General features: G+C 40.4%; 1 protein-coding gene and 1 long non-coding RNA gene across 5 annotated transcripts in view; both read right to left on the bottom strand.

The window, feature by feature from the left end:
• AFF3 (AF4/FMR2 family member 3) overlaps positions 1 to 15,552 on the bottom strand; it is a 323,532-nt gene that overhangs the window by 196,781 nt on the left and 111,199 nt on the right. The gene's annotated exons all lie outside the window — the stretch shown is intronic.
• On the bottom strand, positions 5,671 to 13,855 carry LOC120504657. Its single transcript, XR_005628086.1, has 3 exons — positions 13,758 to 13,855; positions 13,351 to 13,576; positions 5,671 to 5,756 (listed from the first exon to the last, which is right to left on the bottom strand). It is a non-coding gene; the product is annotated as an uncharacterized LOC120504657 (long non-coding RNA).

Genomic DNA, 15,552 nt, shown 5'->3' with positions numbered 1-15,552 from the left:
TTCTCAATATTAGATTCAGCATAAAAATACTTGTAGAATGGCCTCATGTACTCTCTTGTTTCTAGCTCCAGGACATTACAATCACTGTCCCAGTGTTTTAGAAACTTCCAGAAAGTTATCTGCTCTCAGATCTTTCTTAAGTAAGTCAGTTCTCTTTTAGCTTTATGGTTTGAAATAGGCTGCTGGTTTTATTGGGGTATTTTTGTTTGTTTCAATATTATATATCCCTGACTACGCAAAGAAGTGAAAGTCATGATTAACCTGTCTACATGAAGTTTATGCAATGACTAAGTTTAAAACCACACAAGTATTTTAATTTTCATCTGGATCAGAACTTTTACTTAAAACTTTTCTGATTTTCATACAAATTCTGAAAATGTATTTTAATTACACTGTCTTTTGAAGGAAAGTGATTTTCTGGTTTACACAGATGGAATGAAGCTATGGAATTCTCTTTCTGCGGAGAAAATTAATCTTTTTGGCAGGTCTAAAGGAGGAGGAAATGCTCAGTGAGATAGTTCTCTCTGGATGATTTCATGATTATCAGGGAATGCAGCTAGAAAAGAATGAAAAAATCACAGAAAATGTTGGGTTTTTTGTTTTTTGTTGTTTTTTTTTTTAATATTAGATGGGCTTGTTGAATACTTCAGTACTAGGAAACAGTGAAAAGCCCTTGGAGAGAATTTTATTCACATTGCTTTACTGAGTCTCACCAGGGTACCTACCAACCTATGGTCAGAGCTTGTGCTGAGTTTCCACACCTTTTGGCCTACATCCCAAATAGGTACAGGACCACTGAGCCTTTTCATTTTTGCTCTTAATAGGAGTGTTGGAGAGAACTACACTACACATCAAGGAACCAAAACCAGACACCATTAGTTCTCTCTGGTGGCAGATTGTGTTTCTGAGTGATGCCAATGGCAAGCAGGACAGACTTGTTTGAGGTAAGGATTGAACAGAGTGACAGCTGAAGGACTGACAGACCAAGTTAAAGCACTCGCTATCAGTTATTTTTTTGGTGAGTTTTGGTGAAGAATGTTCAAAATTTAGATCTAGATGTGCTTCAAGAACATCAAGGCAGTTCAGAAATGAGCACATTTATCTCAGCAAGAAAAGGAACTGGCAGGTAATAGTAACTTTTCAAACTTCAAGCTATGTCTTGCTTTTCTACTAGTTTCTACAAATTTTTTTTCAGGTCTCAAATATTCTGCTACTGGAAAGGTTATTCTTCTTCCAAGATAACTTCCCTAAGTGCTCTTTTATATAAACATGCAGATGCAGGCACCCCTCTACATGCATTCAAATTTACATCCAATTTTTTCTGCCCAGGCAAGTAATATGGGCGATATTCAGCGTTTGGCCAGGACACAAAACAGAGGGAAAGCTGATTTATACCTTGATTTTTCCACTTATCCACTTCATTTCACTTATCCTCCTTATGCTCCAAAGGGACAGCAGAATCACATGGAATATTTCCAAGCGATGTAGTGTCTGTTAGTCCAAATCTTGGGACAACTATGCCACAATTCAGGGCATATAAGCATAGTATGGCAAGGTTGCTATAGACCCCTGATGGCCTCCTCCTGTCCCCTTGTGTCCACCCAGCATGAACCTGCACTTCTTGGTGACTGCTAAATTTAGGCTTTCCCAACCATGTCTGCCCCAAACTGGTTTAGTCAAACCTCTTCCAAATTCTGATACAGTGGGTTGCTCTCAGTTTAGCACAACTGAGAAAATGAGTTATTCTCTGCTACTGTCCAAACACTGTTTCAGTGAGATTCCCCAGACTGGGAACTCCACACTGCCCTCAGGAACTCTCTCAAATCCTACCTTTTGCATCCAGTTTTTATATTTTAAAAGCTTCCGGGGTAAGAGAGAGAAAATCTTCTTCCATATGTGTGCATAAATCCTGTTAATGCTCACAGGAATTATATCAGTTTGTTGGATGAAATATGTAACCTGTTGTGTACTATTTTATTTTCTTTCAGGTCACTCATATCTTTCACCCTTGTATCAAAATAATTGGTAGCAATGCATGACTCAGAAACATCTTTGCTGTCACACAAAGTGGATGTCAACAGTATCAGTATTTAAAAAATTACATGTAATGCTCTTTCAAATGCAAAGATGGCATGAAAAAAAACCACACAATGATGTGCTATGCATCATTTAAAACCAGATACACTCTTCTGCAAAAATTGTTGTCACTGACAGTGTTAGATGTGTGTGATTTTTTTCCCCTTTTGCTTTTTACAGCATTTAAACTTAAGGCTTTTTGGTTTTGCTTGTAGGTTTTGGGGTTTTTTTGAAACAAAGGTCACTTACTTAGCAACAGATAAATAAAAATTCAAGCATCCCCAGAAAAATCAATGAAGGTACTAAAAATCTAAGTTGATAATAAATTTTTGTTCCCCCTTCACATAGCTCAGGAATGTCAGTATTTACTGGAACCACTGTAATATCAGATATTTCAGAAGAGTATTGATTTTGCCACTGAAGTGTGACTAAAGGGATAAATAAACTGCTCTTGGGGTCAATCGATTCATTCATCTTTGCTGTTATTTTATAAGAAGTCAAAGCAGCATAAACTTTGATAAATAAATGTTATCATGAAGAAATACTATCCATATGAAGATTTTGAGAACAATGGGAACATATTTAGACTGCCGGCACTGAGCTGAAAAATCAGGATTATATTTATGCTGCTTTGAGTATTAAAAAGGAGGACAAAATATGATTTTCCACCATTGATGCACAATGCCTCGTTTGCAATTCTGAATGTGGCTTGGTGAATTAGGATGAGCATTACCGTATATGAAGCAGAATATAACCACAAGATAGGAAATACATGCTAGAGAAAAGGGAGAAGAGTCTTTATATTTGCAATGAATCTGAATCACAGTTGTACTGATGCATTCTGCTTTAAAAAGTAAAAGATGTGACAACAGCCAATATACTCAAGTTGATAAGTAATGAGAATGCTCTGAAGTGACTTTATGCAGCTTTAATTGCAAGCAGGATAATAGCTACTTCAAGAAGTCACAGGGATATTATAAAAATTACAGTGCAAAAGTCACGCAGAGCCCTCTACATTGTGATTATGATGTGAATTTAAGGTGGTAAGAGACAATTTGGACAAATACAAGGTTTGTCTATGACATAAGGAACTGCTGTCTTTGTGAGAAACTATGGGTCTATTTTTGCAAAGCTATATAGGCAAAGAGAAAAGAAATTCAATGGCATTGAGTTAAAATGATAGAGAGTGCTACACACATTTTTATATGATACCTAGGCAATAGGTGTATGCTATCTATCTAAATTAAACATTTTAGAAACTAGACATCTCTGGCCATGGCTAGTCACTCTCTGCTCTGCTCACAGTCCATGGAAGGAATCAGACACTTTCTACAAGCGGTTCTTCTTCCAAGGTCTTTGCCTAAGAAAGGCCAGATGAATCACCTTTTGGAGGCACCTGTTTTGGTCTTTTGACTATAAAAAGATTCTGAAGTGGTCTTGGACATGTAAATTTTAAACATTGCACGTGAAGGGAAATGAATCCTATGCAGAGTCTCAGTGGTAAGAAACACATCCTAAATTCACCAAAGTGAAAGAGCAGTAGGTAGTTGTTCAGCAAATGAAGTTGCCTTTCCTGTAGTCATCAAATTAAAAAAAACAAAAACCAAACCAAACAAAAAAAAACCCAAACAAAAATCCCAAAGCAAAACAAAAACAAGACCCCCCAACCAAACAAAAAAAATAACACCAGCCCAAACAAACAAAAAACCAAACACCCCCTCCCTCCAAAAAACCAAAACAACTCACCAAAATCCAAACAGAAGTGCCCAAAAAACCCAAACCCAACAAAAACCAGGAACACACTGATGGTTTTAAACTTTTAGCAGTTTTAAATGGTTGCATGAGGTTCAATGAAATGACGACATTGAAAAAGCCATCTCTCCGTGTCTTTTTTTCTTAAAATCCAGATTTATACTCCTCAGCGGGCTTGTAAGAAACCCATGGAAGAAGAGCTAAAGAGGCTACCACCTTTTAGGCAGTAAGAAAGCACAGGGTTAGTCAGAAAAGTAAAGGTCTTGATTTCACCTCAGGCAGCATACTAATTCTGTAAAATTTGCAAGGCAGTGCCCCACTCTCCCTTGAAGAGCAAGAATTCCTAAGACTCCTTATCTAAGGTACTCAGCCACAGGGGAGACACTGGCAGACAGGGAGACACAGAAACAAGGAAAGAGAACCTTATGAAGCTTCAGCATGACTGGCTGCAGAAGTCTGCAAGTGGCAGAGGTACTTTCTTATGAAAGGAAGAGGTTAGACACAGAGGCTTTTCAAAGCCTGAAGGACTACAAAAGCACAGCTAGCTAAATAAAAGAAAAAAAGATTGTGTTAGGTGGTTAATGCAAGGAAACTGAAGGGCATGAAGAGAAGAGAGCTGACAGAACTCAATAAACAAGCAATTTTCCTTTTGGTTTAAGTATGTAAACTTCTGTTGAAAGAAGTAAACTGACACAGTCCAGGGCCATGTTTTTTAATCTGCATGAAAAAAAATTTGATTTGACATATCAGTTGATATTTGAGAAGTACCACTGTACCTCAGTCTTGTCACATAGCTCCTATTGCCTTCTTGAGTCCTTCCAGTCCTGCTGCCTAAGGTCAAAGTAAGGCAGCCCTTACATATCCTACATCTTGCAGAGGCATGCCATGGACAGGTCAGGGCAAGGAGAACTGACATCCAAGTTCCTTCTGATGACATCAGGGCTCCACACCCCACACAGCTCCTTAGATGACCACCTAGAGCCATGGGACATGTACCATTCATCTCAGAGATCTAAGAGAAAATCCTGGGAGCTGTTCACCAGATAACTATGTTTTATTTCTGTCTTTGGTAAGAGAGGCTACAAATCCTAACTTGCTGTGTAGGCTTTTACACTGGCAGAGCCTTAATGAAAGCCCGTGAAAGCAGCTACTGCTTCTGGCTACCACATGGCAAACTTCACTGGTGCACAGGTGACACTCCTTTGCCAAGCAGAGACAACTACCAGACAAGAAATTAATCCAGACAGAATTGAGGAGGGGAAGATGGTGCTTTACATTTCCATGACAAGGATCTGCCAGCTTTAGGGTCCATCCCAGGCACTCATCCAGACCCTTCTTAGTGAAACCTGCCTCAAGAAAATGTTCACTTGTCTGAATCTGCAGGTGTATATGACTTCAACTTGTTGAATGAACCAGAGCTGGGCACTAAAGAAAACCAGCTACAGCCAATCTTTATGTATTCATCCTGTTTAACAGGATTAACAAAGAACAACTTAATGCTGGTTCGAAACACCAGTACTTCTTTTCTTTCTTCTGAATGTAAATGAAATAGAGACAAATATTGTGCACAGCATATGTGTGTTTTACTCTTTGTCCTGCCAGTAACAGCTGCCAAGTGGTGATTTATTTGCTCCAGAAAACCATTAATTTTCCAACAGTAACCAGAAACAAACAGTAGAGATACAATATTTCCCATGTTCCAGCAACAATATTCATGTATGATATACAAATATTATTCAGATATCAGTATATATTTGGTATAAACATATTTTAGTATAAATGCATTTCCTCATTTTTACTTCCCACTGGTTTGTATATGACACAGGGTATGCTTCCTCAGGCCTGGTATGCTGTTTTGGCTCAGGAACTGGACAGCTATACAACTCTTCCCCTTCTCTAATGCTGTTCTGTGAAGATCTTCCGTATGTCTGGGGAAGACGACACATCAACCACACCTCGGAAAGGAAAAATCAGTCCCACAGCCACTATATGTGGTATTATTTCACTGATGTGCTTTGATATAAACCTGGCTTAACACCAACAGATTGTCAAGTTGTTGCTGTTACAAAGCTTTGAAGAAGCAGAATGTTTCTGAGCCATAACACATAGGACAGGGAAGGCAACTGACTCAAAAGAGAACAGAAATCCTGCTAGCAAGGGGATGAAAGGGCCACTGCTGGGCAGAGCTCCACAGATGTGCCCTGGGACAGTGGCTGAGGGATGTGGGGTGAGGTAAGGGTGCAGGCAGGCTCCAGGGAGATTGCCCTCTCCCAGCAATGGGAGGCAAACCTCCCTCCTCAGCAAGGCTGATAGCAAGTCTCTGCTGACTCCCACAGAAGAAGGAACACGGGCAGTGAAGCTGCCTTGCCTGGCTTGTTTTGACATATGCTATACCCATCAGTTATTTTTAAATCATGTTGTTTGACAAATCTGCTGAATTCATTCACAATTTCTGATTTGCGAGCTGAGTTTCTCTGTAACTTCTAGGAATGTATGCAAATGGCAACATAATGCTTTCTGGTTTGCTCTGTATTTAAAAATCTCTACAGGTTGTGATTCTTCTTACCTATCTGTTCTACTTGCTGGCAACTGTTTTCGACAGGAAAAACAAGCTAAATAATTAACTCATCCACTTTCTTACACTTTAAGTGATGTATTATTTAAGAGTCCAGGCATTAAATTCTCAATCCTGAAAACATGCCCTTGGGACCAGTTGCTTTGAAGTCATCTGCAAAGTTAGGCAGGTATACAAATGCTTGGATCCTAAAGAAGGTTACCTTTATTGTAATGGTGAGCAATAACCATAATGAATCTGTTTGGTATTTTATCATACATTACAATATAGCACCTGTTCAACAGCTATCAGAAAAGTAATTGTATTTCAGTGTTTGTATTCTTTTCATTTGATAAATGAGTTTGTTTTATACATTTGCTTTATGCACTGAAAGAATATTAAAGCAGATCTGTTTAACATCATGTTTGGAAGCGTAAGGGAATTGTTCTTTGGGAGGCTTCACTCCTGCCAGTATTAAAGTATTATGAAGAGCTAAATGAACATATGGTTAAGCCAATTTAAATGCACTTCTAATGAACAAATGAACACACTTCGCTGCATCAGTTAAAAGCCAAAAATCCCTGAATCTTCCCTTCTAGCATTATCTGCCTGTGTTACCATCATGAACACCATCTATGTTATCAGCTTGAATTCTTACATCCCAACCAGCAGAAAATCAATTAATTGGGAAGCCTGCTGAATAATATATATTGTTTTACCAAATAATAAAAAGTAGGTCATTAAGGATCTGGCCTTGCTTACCAGCAGGACAGCAAAAGGCCGAATTTTGCTCTTGTATACACAGACTGCAAAACCCATGGTGAGTGTCTGAGCTATTTAGCAAGGATGAAATCTGTTCTTAGATCCACTCAACTGGCCACCCAGAGGTAGGGCTTATTTTGACTCTTTCTTTGATATGGTTGGTGCTGGTTTTCTTTTAGTTAGCAGTAATGTAAAGGCTGCTTAACTTTTTCGTAATACCTCCAGAAACTGAAGAGCTCTTCGCTGCTTCTGGCTATTCAGATAAACTCTCCCTTCCTCATCCAAAGAATCACACTATCAGCACAAACTCAAGATAAAACTTAACTGTTACTGATCCAGTTTCCTGGAAAAAAACAGCACATTATAGACACAGCAGATGTTACTCCACTGAAAGACATCTTGTGTTAAAACGTGAATATTCACAGCACTATTTCTGCCTGGTCCCAAGCTGATTCTAGGAATCTCCTAAAGGGTCTTTAAAAAGCAATGAAAGTCAGTGCCATGACTTCAAGGATTACCGTGCTTTGCAAATGAACATTTGTGCAACAGACACAAGAAACTCTGGCTGAACTAGCAACAGTTAAGCATTTCAAGAGCTTAACTTTTTCAAGAACAAGAAGGGCAAAACACCTCCCTCCTCAAAACCCAAACCAGTCCAAAAGAAGCCCAGCATGTAAGAACCATTCTGAAATGCATGCTTCTTCTGGAGACAAAGTTCTTTAAGAAATATAGTGGGAAATTAATCATCAAAACCTGTTTTGTTCAGCAAGGTCCCTTATACCTGCAATCCTTGCTAAAGGGGGATCATCTCCCCCTGCAGATGTCACTGACAGGTGGTAAAGACTCATATTGAAACATCCACATTCACATCATCTCGATTCACAAAAATCACCAGCGAGAAACATGCACTGAGAATATGTCACTCATCTGGTCTGTCTTAAATGTCTGCCTTAAGTGAACTGAGACCAGTGAGGCCCCTTTCTCTCCTGTGACAGCAAGGACAGTCTAGACAATTAGCTCAGGTGTCAGCAGTGAAATCTGATCAGTTGAGTCCCATCTTTACAAACCATGATGGAAAAGGAAGAATGAGTTGTTTCTTTGTGTGGAAAGATTTGGGCAATAACTTCAAAAAGTTAATAAAATCAATTCCTAGCACCATGTAGGACAAGCTGGCTTACCAATTTAGTGGTCACAGTTAATGCAAACCCCAGGAAATCTGTATGGCATTGCAAGGTACTCACATGTTAAATAAATACTGTGAAAAATTGTAGTTAAAAAAAAATTGGCTGCAGGTACACAAGATAATATTAAAATACCAGTTATAAATACATTTCTTAAGAATTTGATGGAAAAGAAAGTTTACTGGTATCCTTAGGGATTTAGCTTCTCATGCACAGGGAAGAGACTATAAGCAGAAATTTGCTTTGGCCCACAAACACAAAGCATCTCTATGTAAAAAAAGTTCAAAATATTCCCTGAATATCACAGTCAATCTGTCTATTCTGGAGCATGTGTGCCCAAAGTCTTTGTAAGCTGCAAGCTGTCCTCCTCACCAGCCATGCAGGTTCCTGACCTGACATTGGGTCTTGATGTCCCACTTGTAAATCTGCTGCCTTCCAGTGGCATCTGTCTGCAGGTGACAACATAAAAACTGACACTGTATTGCTGTGGAGCAGAGGAATTCGGTCTCTCCTTTATGTGTTCTGGTCTGCTTAGGAGATGGGCGGAGAAGACAGGAAATTAACTTTATTGATTAACCTAAGTTATCCAAATAATTTACACAAATTGAGTAGAAGCCACTGAAATTAATGTATTTTGGTCAGGCATATAAGCTATATACCTAGTTCTCCTCTCCATAAGAGGGAAAACTAAGTTCATTAACTATTCATTAACCAGGTCAGCTGAGCATCCCTTTCCACGTGTGTTCAAGTCAATTTGAGTTAACTGGATAATAACTATACTTTAACCATGTTTGCTGGCCTCCGATTTCATTCAGTTTGGTATTCATAGAATAACAGAATCATTAGGGCTGAAAAAGACCCTTAGGATCATTGACTCAAACCATTAATCTGGAACTGCCAAGTCCATCACTAAACCATGTCCCCAAGCTCCACATCCACATGTCTTTACCTTTAGGAGTGGTGATTCAACCACTTTCCTGAGCAGTCTGCTCCACTGCTGGACAACCCTTCTGGCAAAGAAGTTTTTCCTAATATCACATCTAAACCTTGCCCGGTGCAATTAGAGGCCATTTCCTTTCATTCTGTCACTTGTTACCTCAGGGATGAGGTCAATTCCTGCCCAGCATTTCAGGTGGTTGTAGAGTGAGAAGGCCCATCCTGAGCCTCCATTTCTCCAGGCTAAACAACGCCAGCTCCCTCAACTGCTCCTTGTAAAAGTTGTGCTTCAGACCCTTCCCCAGCTCTGTTACCATTCTCTGGACACGCTGCAGCACCTTGATGTCCTTCTTGTAGTGAGGGGCCCAAAAGTGCATACAAGACTCAAGGTGAGGCCTCACCAGTCCCAAGTACAAGGGGGCAATCCCTGCTCTGCTCCTGCTGGCCACACAATTGCTGATCCAGGCCAGGTCACCATTGGCCTTCTTGGCCACCTGGGCCCACACTGGCTCATGTTCAGCTGCTGTGGACCAGCACCCCAGGTCCTTTTCCACTGGGCAGCTTTCCAGCCTCTCTGCCCCAGCCTGTGGCACTGCTTGGGGTTGTTGTGGCCCATGGGCAGGACCCAGCACCTCACTTTGCTGAACCTCAGACTTCTGGCCTCAGTCCATGGATCCAGCCTGTACAGATCCCTCCGCAGAGCCTTCCTACCCTTCAGCAGATCTCTCACCCAGCTTGGTGTCATCTGCAAACTGACAGAGTGCCTTCAATCCCCTTCTCCACATCATGGATAAAAATATTAAACAGGACTGCTCCAATACTGAGCCATGGGGAACCCCACTAGTGACTGGCTGCCAACTGGATGAAGCATCCTGAAGAAGCTCTTTCACAACTCTAAAGTTTCTGGTCTCTTTCTTTCCCTTCTCCTCTACTCTTTAATGCTCTCTTTACACTTTTTTTTCCCTGCTCTTTCACAACTCTAAAGTCTCTGGTCTCTTTCCCTTCTCCTCTACTCTTTAATGCTCTCTTTACACTTTTTTTTCCCCTTTTCATATTTTAAACAGGCTTTCAGGTAGATACAACTTCTACTTATTGTAAAAATTGCTGAATCAGAACTTGTCAGGAAATTTTAATTTAGCTTTTCCACATTCTATGGAACAAGCAGAACTATGTACTGACACCATAGCAGAAATGCCAAAATGATGGTATTTATGGCTCCAGAAGCCATGATTCCATAATTCAGGTAATATTACACTGTGTTTTTATAATATAGTTTGTCTTCAGCAATGACAGTTATAGGGTTTTGAATAATAATAGACATTTTTAAAGACTATACTAATATCTTATCTTCCCATTTGTTATTTCCTTGTCCTGCCTGTTACTGTAATATAATGGTCATGCATTATGGACATAAAAGACTCTATTCCATCATGAGATGTGCACTTCAGATAGATTATCTGCACAAACTTTTGCCAAACAAATTAAATAGCACAAATACATCCAGGCCCATAAAACTCCTACTCCCCCCTTTCAAAAGCATGACTTTCCTTCTGAACCACATGGGACCAGTGATCCTGGGTGCTGTATTGCCCACTGGTCCATTCAGGCTCAGATGCTCAACAATTTACAAACTGGGACACCTGGGTCTCGGAGTCCATCATATAATGTAAAATGAGACCCAGAAGAGAATCAGTGGCTGGTGAGATGGACAGCAAACCCTTTACCAAGAGGAGTGGGTCCTGCCAGCTGCACAACCCATTCTGCCATCAGCTCCAGGCATGGTCACAACTTCTGTGGTGCAAGCACTTTCTCCCTTGACTACCCTGCACTCTGCAACCTCTGCCATGCCTACATGTCCCTGAATGACATGCCTGAATGATTACATGATAGGCTCTTGTTTATGCTGAAACCCCTTGTGTGAGGACACAAGGCTTGACTCCATTTTCATCAGAAGGCTGATTTATTATGTTATATATTATATTAAAATACTACATTAAAACTATACTAAAAGAACAGAGAGAAGATCAGAAGGCTACAAAGACAAGAATAGAATAGGAATGCATAACAAAAATCCTGTGACTGCTCACAGCCTTGGCACAGGTGGCTGTGATTGGTCAGAACCCAAAACATCAACAATCCACATGGACCAATGGAAGATGCACCTGTGGCATTCCACAGCAGCAGATAGTTATTGTTTACATTTCTTTCCTGAGGCTCTCAGCTCCTCAGGAAAGGAAAAATCCTAGCAGAGGATTTTTCACAAAAATATCATGGCTACATCAGGCTACATGGCATGTTCCAAAGTCTTTGCAGCTGCTTCCAGTCCGTCTTGTTTCTCCCCTGTATCACGGCTAATTAATTTTATATTACAAGCCAGCCACTTCTGAAGGATCTGCAGAGGTTCAGATTAAATGCAAAATTTTATCCTCCTTCATGTGCCCTTGATAAAGATGATTTTATAGCCTTTATGTCAGATGTTTTGGGCACTAGTCTTGCCTTTATTTTAGGCAGGTCACTAAGTTTGCAACAATATAGGCTGGGCTTTTTTTCCCCCTTCTGTAAAGTAACAAGTACTTGGATTTTATTTTCTTTCTAACCATTATTTGACTATATTAGATACAGATTCATTACTGTGAAGTACACAAACAACAAAAAAATTAAGTCCAATTACATAATGATTTTTTGAGCATACCATTAAGCCTACTAGCAGTAGGAGAAAAACCCATAAAATGCATAACTTAAAGTGTAATAGGCCAAAACAAAGCACAATGACTGGACAAATTAGAATATATAAATGGAACAGACACAACTAAATGATCCAAGAAGGTCCCCATATTAAAAAGAGAGAGAACCCAAAACATCAACAATTCACAGAGCTTAGACCCAATTCAGTGTGCCACAGGCACCTCAGTCTCTCTCACATGGGAGCCCAGGATCTTTAGAGAGAATTTTCTGCACCTTGAAGTTACCTGTCTCTGCACACACTGCATCCTTTTTTACTACTGGATGTGCCAACATGATGCCAACATGAACAAATTGGGCTGCTGTGTTCCCCACTTCCTCCCACCAGAGTCACAAGTATTTCCATGTTCCTCACCTTGGGGAAAAGGGATGCTCCCCAGTTGGGAAAATACTGACTTGGTCTATAATGGGACTTAGTTATCACCCAGTATGGGCACCAAGATTGCACTGAAGTGGCTCAGAAACCTTTTTTTTTCAGGCACACTCAATGCCCCTGCATTGCGTAAAGTCCTGCAATGAGCCTCCCATCCTGCAGAGAGAATTTTCTGCACCTTGAAGTTACCTGTCTCTGCACACACTGCATCCTTTTTTACTACTGGATGTGCCAACATGAACAAATTGGGCTGCTGTGTTCCCCACTTCCTCCCACCAGAGTCACAAGTATTTCCATGTTCCTCACCTTGGGGAAAAGGGATGCTCCCCAGTTGGGAAAATACTGACTTGGTCTATAATGGGACTTAGTTATCACCCAGTATGGGCACCAAGATTGCACTGAAGTGGCTCAGACACCTTTTTATTCAGGCACAGTCAATGCCCCTGAATTGCATAAAGTCCTGCAATGAGCCTCCCATCCTGCTGCTCTCACCATGAGGAGCCTTTTAGTAAAAAACAGTAGGGCTGGTGCCACAAAACACATGGCCTTCAGGAGAAGGTGTTTCCTTTCAGCCAGGGCCTTGATGGTAAGTATGCTTTACTAAAGTTAAGGAACACAGTGCCAGCAGTCTGAAGAGCCACTATTAAAGAGGAAAAAAAAAAACAAACAGTGGGGACAGATGTAGAGCCCTCTGCCCTTAGGGAAGGGGTGGTAGCTGGCAGAAGCTGAGAGCATTCCTAGCAGAGACAACATGAACTGAAAACCTGTCAGATGAAGGAGAGACTGAAAATGGGCTCTTTTCCAAGTGAGTGATCTCATTGCTGACCTGTTCCTGAACAAGGAGTGAAGGAGAAAGATAGTAACAGGCAGCACCTCAGACAGCTTTGCCTTGAAGGAGTTTGCCAGGGTAGCTAGTGGCTTGAGCAAGTGAAATTTGAGTAGCTAAGTGTTACAGAGACAATGATTTTGACTACCTGGAGTTCCACCTTTGATCAGCCTTGCGGGGTCTCATTCTTGTGGCCACTGATGCCAGCTTCCTGGTGAAGTTCTCCACCTGCTTCACCAAAGAAGGATTTTCCTCCCTGATCAGTTTCATCTTCATTTTGTGGTGCTTTCAAGATGATCAAGCTAGCAGATCATGATCCCATCAACTTCCAGTTCAAGGTGGACTATATAATGAATTACTCTTGTGCCTGTAAACTGCGAGGTAAGGGAGTGTTCATTACCTCTCCAGTTTGTAGGTAGGAAGAGGCCTCTGCTCACCTTTTCCCTTGTGCCACAGCCCAGATAATTACTCTTGTGCCTGTAAACTGCAAGGTAAGGGAGGTAAGGGAGTGTTCATTACTCTCCAGTTTGTAGGCAGGAAGAGGCCTCTGCTCACCTTTTCCCTTGTGCCACAGCCCAGATCACAGATAGATTATTCCTTCTTTATCAGTTGCCTTCATATATCCTATCTTAGTCTCAGGTATTGCAGCAGACCTTTCATTAGGGGTAGAAATGAGCCAAGACACAGACTGTCACTTAACAACCTGAAAAGGGTCCCAGTTCATTCTTCTTTACAGCTTAGCCATCCTGTCTCTGACTACAGCAAGCTTCTACTCTTGGCTTCTCTGACAACTCTGACTGCTGGCTATTTCCTACTGGGATACAACTGCAAGTATTTCCTTGCTGCCTCTGACCACAGGCTTTTACCTAGCTTGACTATGACTGCAGGCTCCAACAGCAGGCTCTAACTATATCAGGCCCAGACTGACCTTTTGCAGCAGCAAATCTCTTCCTTGAGTCATGCTTCTTTGCATCTCTTTAGCTCATTCCTCCTTCTATATCAGGCCCAGACCGACCTTACAGCGGATCTTTCGCAGCAGCAAATCTCTTCCTCGAGTCATACTTCTTTGCATCTCTTTAGCTCATTCCTCCTTGTTCTTCCTCAAAGCTGGTCCACCTCCTCCAACCTCTCCCTAACCAGCAAGCCAACCCACCCCTTTTATCACACTTATCTTCATTAGTCACAGCTGCAACCCATTAAGGGCAAGGCTGTTCTTCTTTGGTAATTAGAACAACTGTGACTTATTAGGGGCCAGGTCACTTGTAATCCCTTCTTCTACACCTACAGCTAAGTGTAGCCCAGAGTTAGAGGCACAAGCCTTGGGGAGGAGAGCAGCCTGAAAATACAGCCCTGTTTGTAGGATTTCCACATGGACAGCTTTGATAGGACTTCTGGACACTGCTCCCCATAGGAGCCTCCATGCATTGTGCTATCTAGATGTAATATATTGCTACTACCTTGACAAAACATGCTTTAAGTTATTAAAAATGGAAAGTGCAATGTATACAAAAATGCTGTGTTCTCCTTATTATAGAAAAGTGAACTTTGATAAGTGGAAGTGATTAGCCTATAAAATTTAACTTCCCATTTATTAACTTAACCCAGCAATGTTGGGCGTTATTAAATTCTTAGGGTGGGAACCACTATGACCAATAAAAAAGTATTTGCCAGCCAAAGTGCAAATCAGTAGTTCTACCTTTAGCTAAAATTTTATGTATATGCCAAATATGGCTCATAAATATCACTTCATAATTTGGAGGACTACAAATTATTAGCAAAGAGTCACAACCCTGTCTTACCACAGGGGAAAAAAAAAGTTTTTTCAGAAGATCTTCAGATTTTTATTTAACTTAATAATCCTGTTAAAAATATTATAAATAACCTTTTGTTCTAATAGTATAGAGTTTATGTTCTTCAGGCACTATCTAATGAGGCAAAACTTTGTAACAGACTGGAGTTTTAAACTCTTAGAAATTTTTATGTATATAGAATTATAGAACAATCAGGATCCATCAAGAAATCAAGTTTTAGATATATAAGATAGCAGAATGAATCTAAAATGTGGTAGATTGAAAATATTAATTTGACTGATCTCTAAAAAATTAAAGGTCATTTTTTATAAATGCTTTTTAAAATTTACTATTTGAGATAGTACTTTCTGAAAAAGGGGGCTCATAGTTATATATTGCTATACATTCCAGTGTCCTATTTTAACTCCTTTCCTTAATTATACTGAGGTTACAGACATTTTCAGTCTCTTACACATATATAGTATTCAGGGCAGTAGCATTTGGAAATGATGTATCGGAAATAGAACTGAACTTCAGGTTCCAGGGAGCACAATGAACAC

The sequence above is a fragment of the Passer montanus genome, unplaced genomic scaffold, assembly GCF_014805655.1.
Source record: "Passer montanus isolate IOZ18808 unplaced genomic scaffold, ASM1480565v1 scaffold3, whole genome shotgun sequence".
Taxonomy (NCBI): domain Eukaryota; kingdom Metazoa; phylum Chordata; class Aves; order Passeriformes; family Passeridae; genus Passer; species Passer montanus.
Note: the sequence above shows the minus strand (reverse complement) of the source record. Positions and strands in the feature narration are given on the sequence as shown.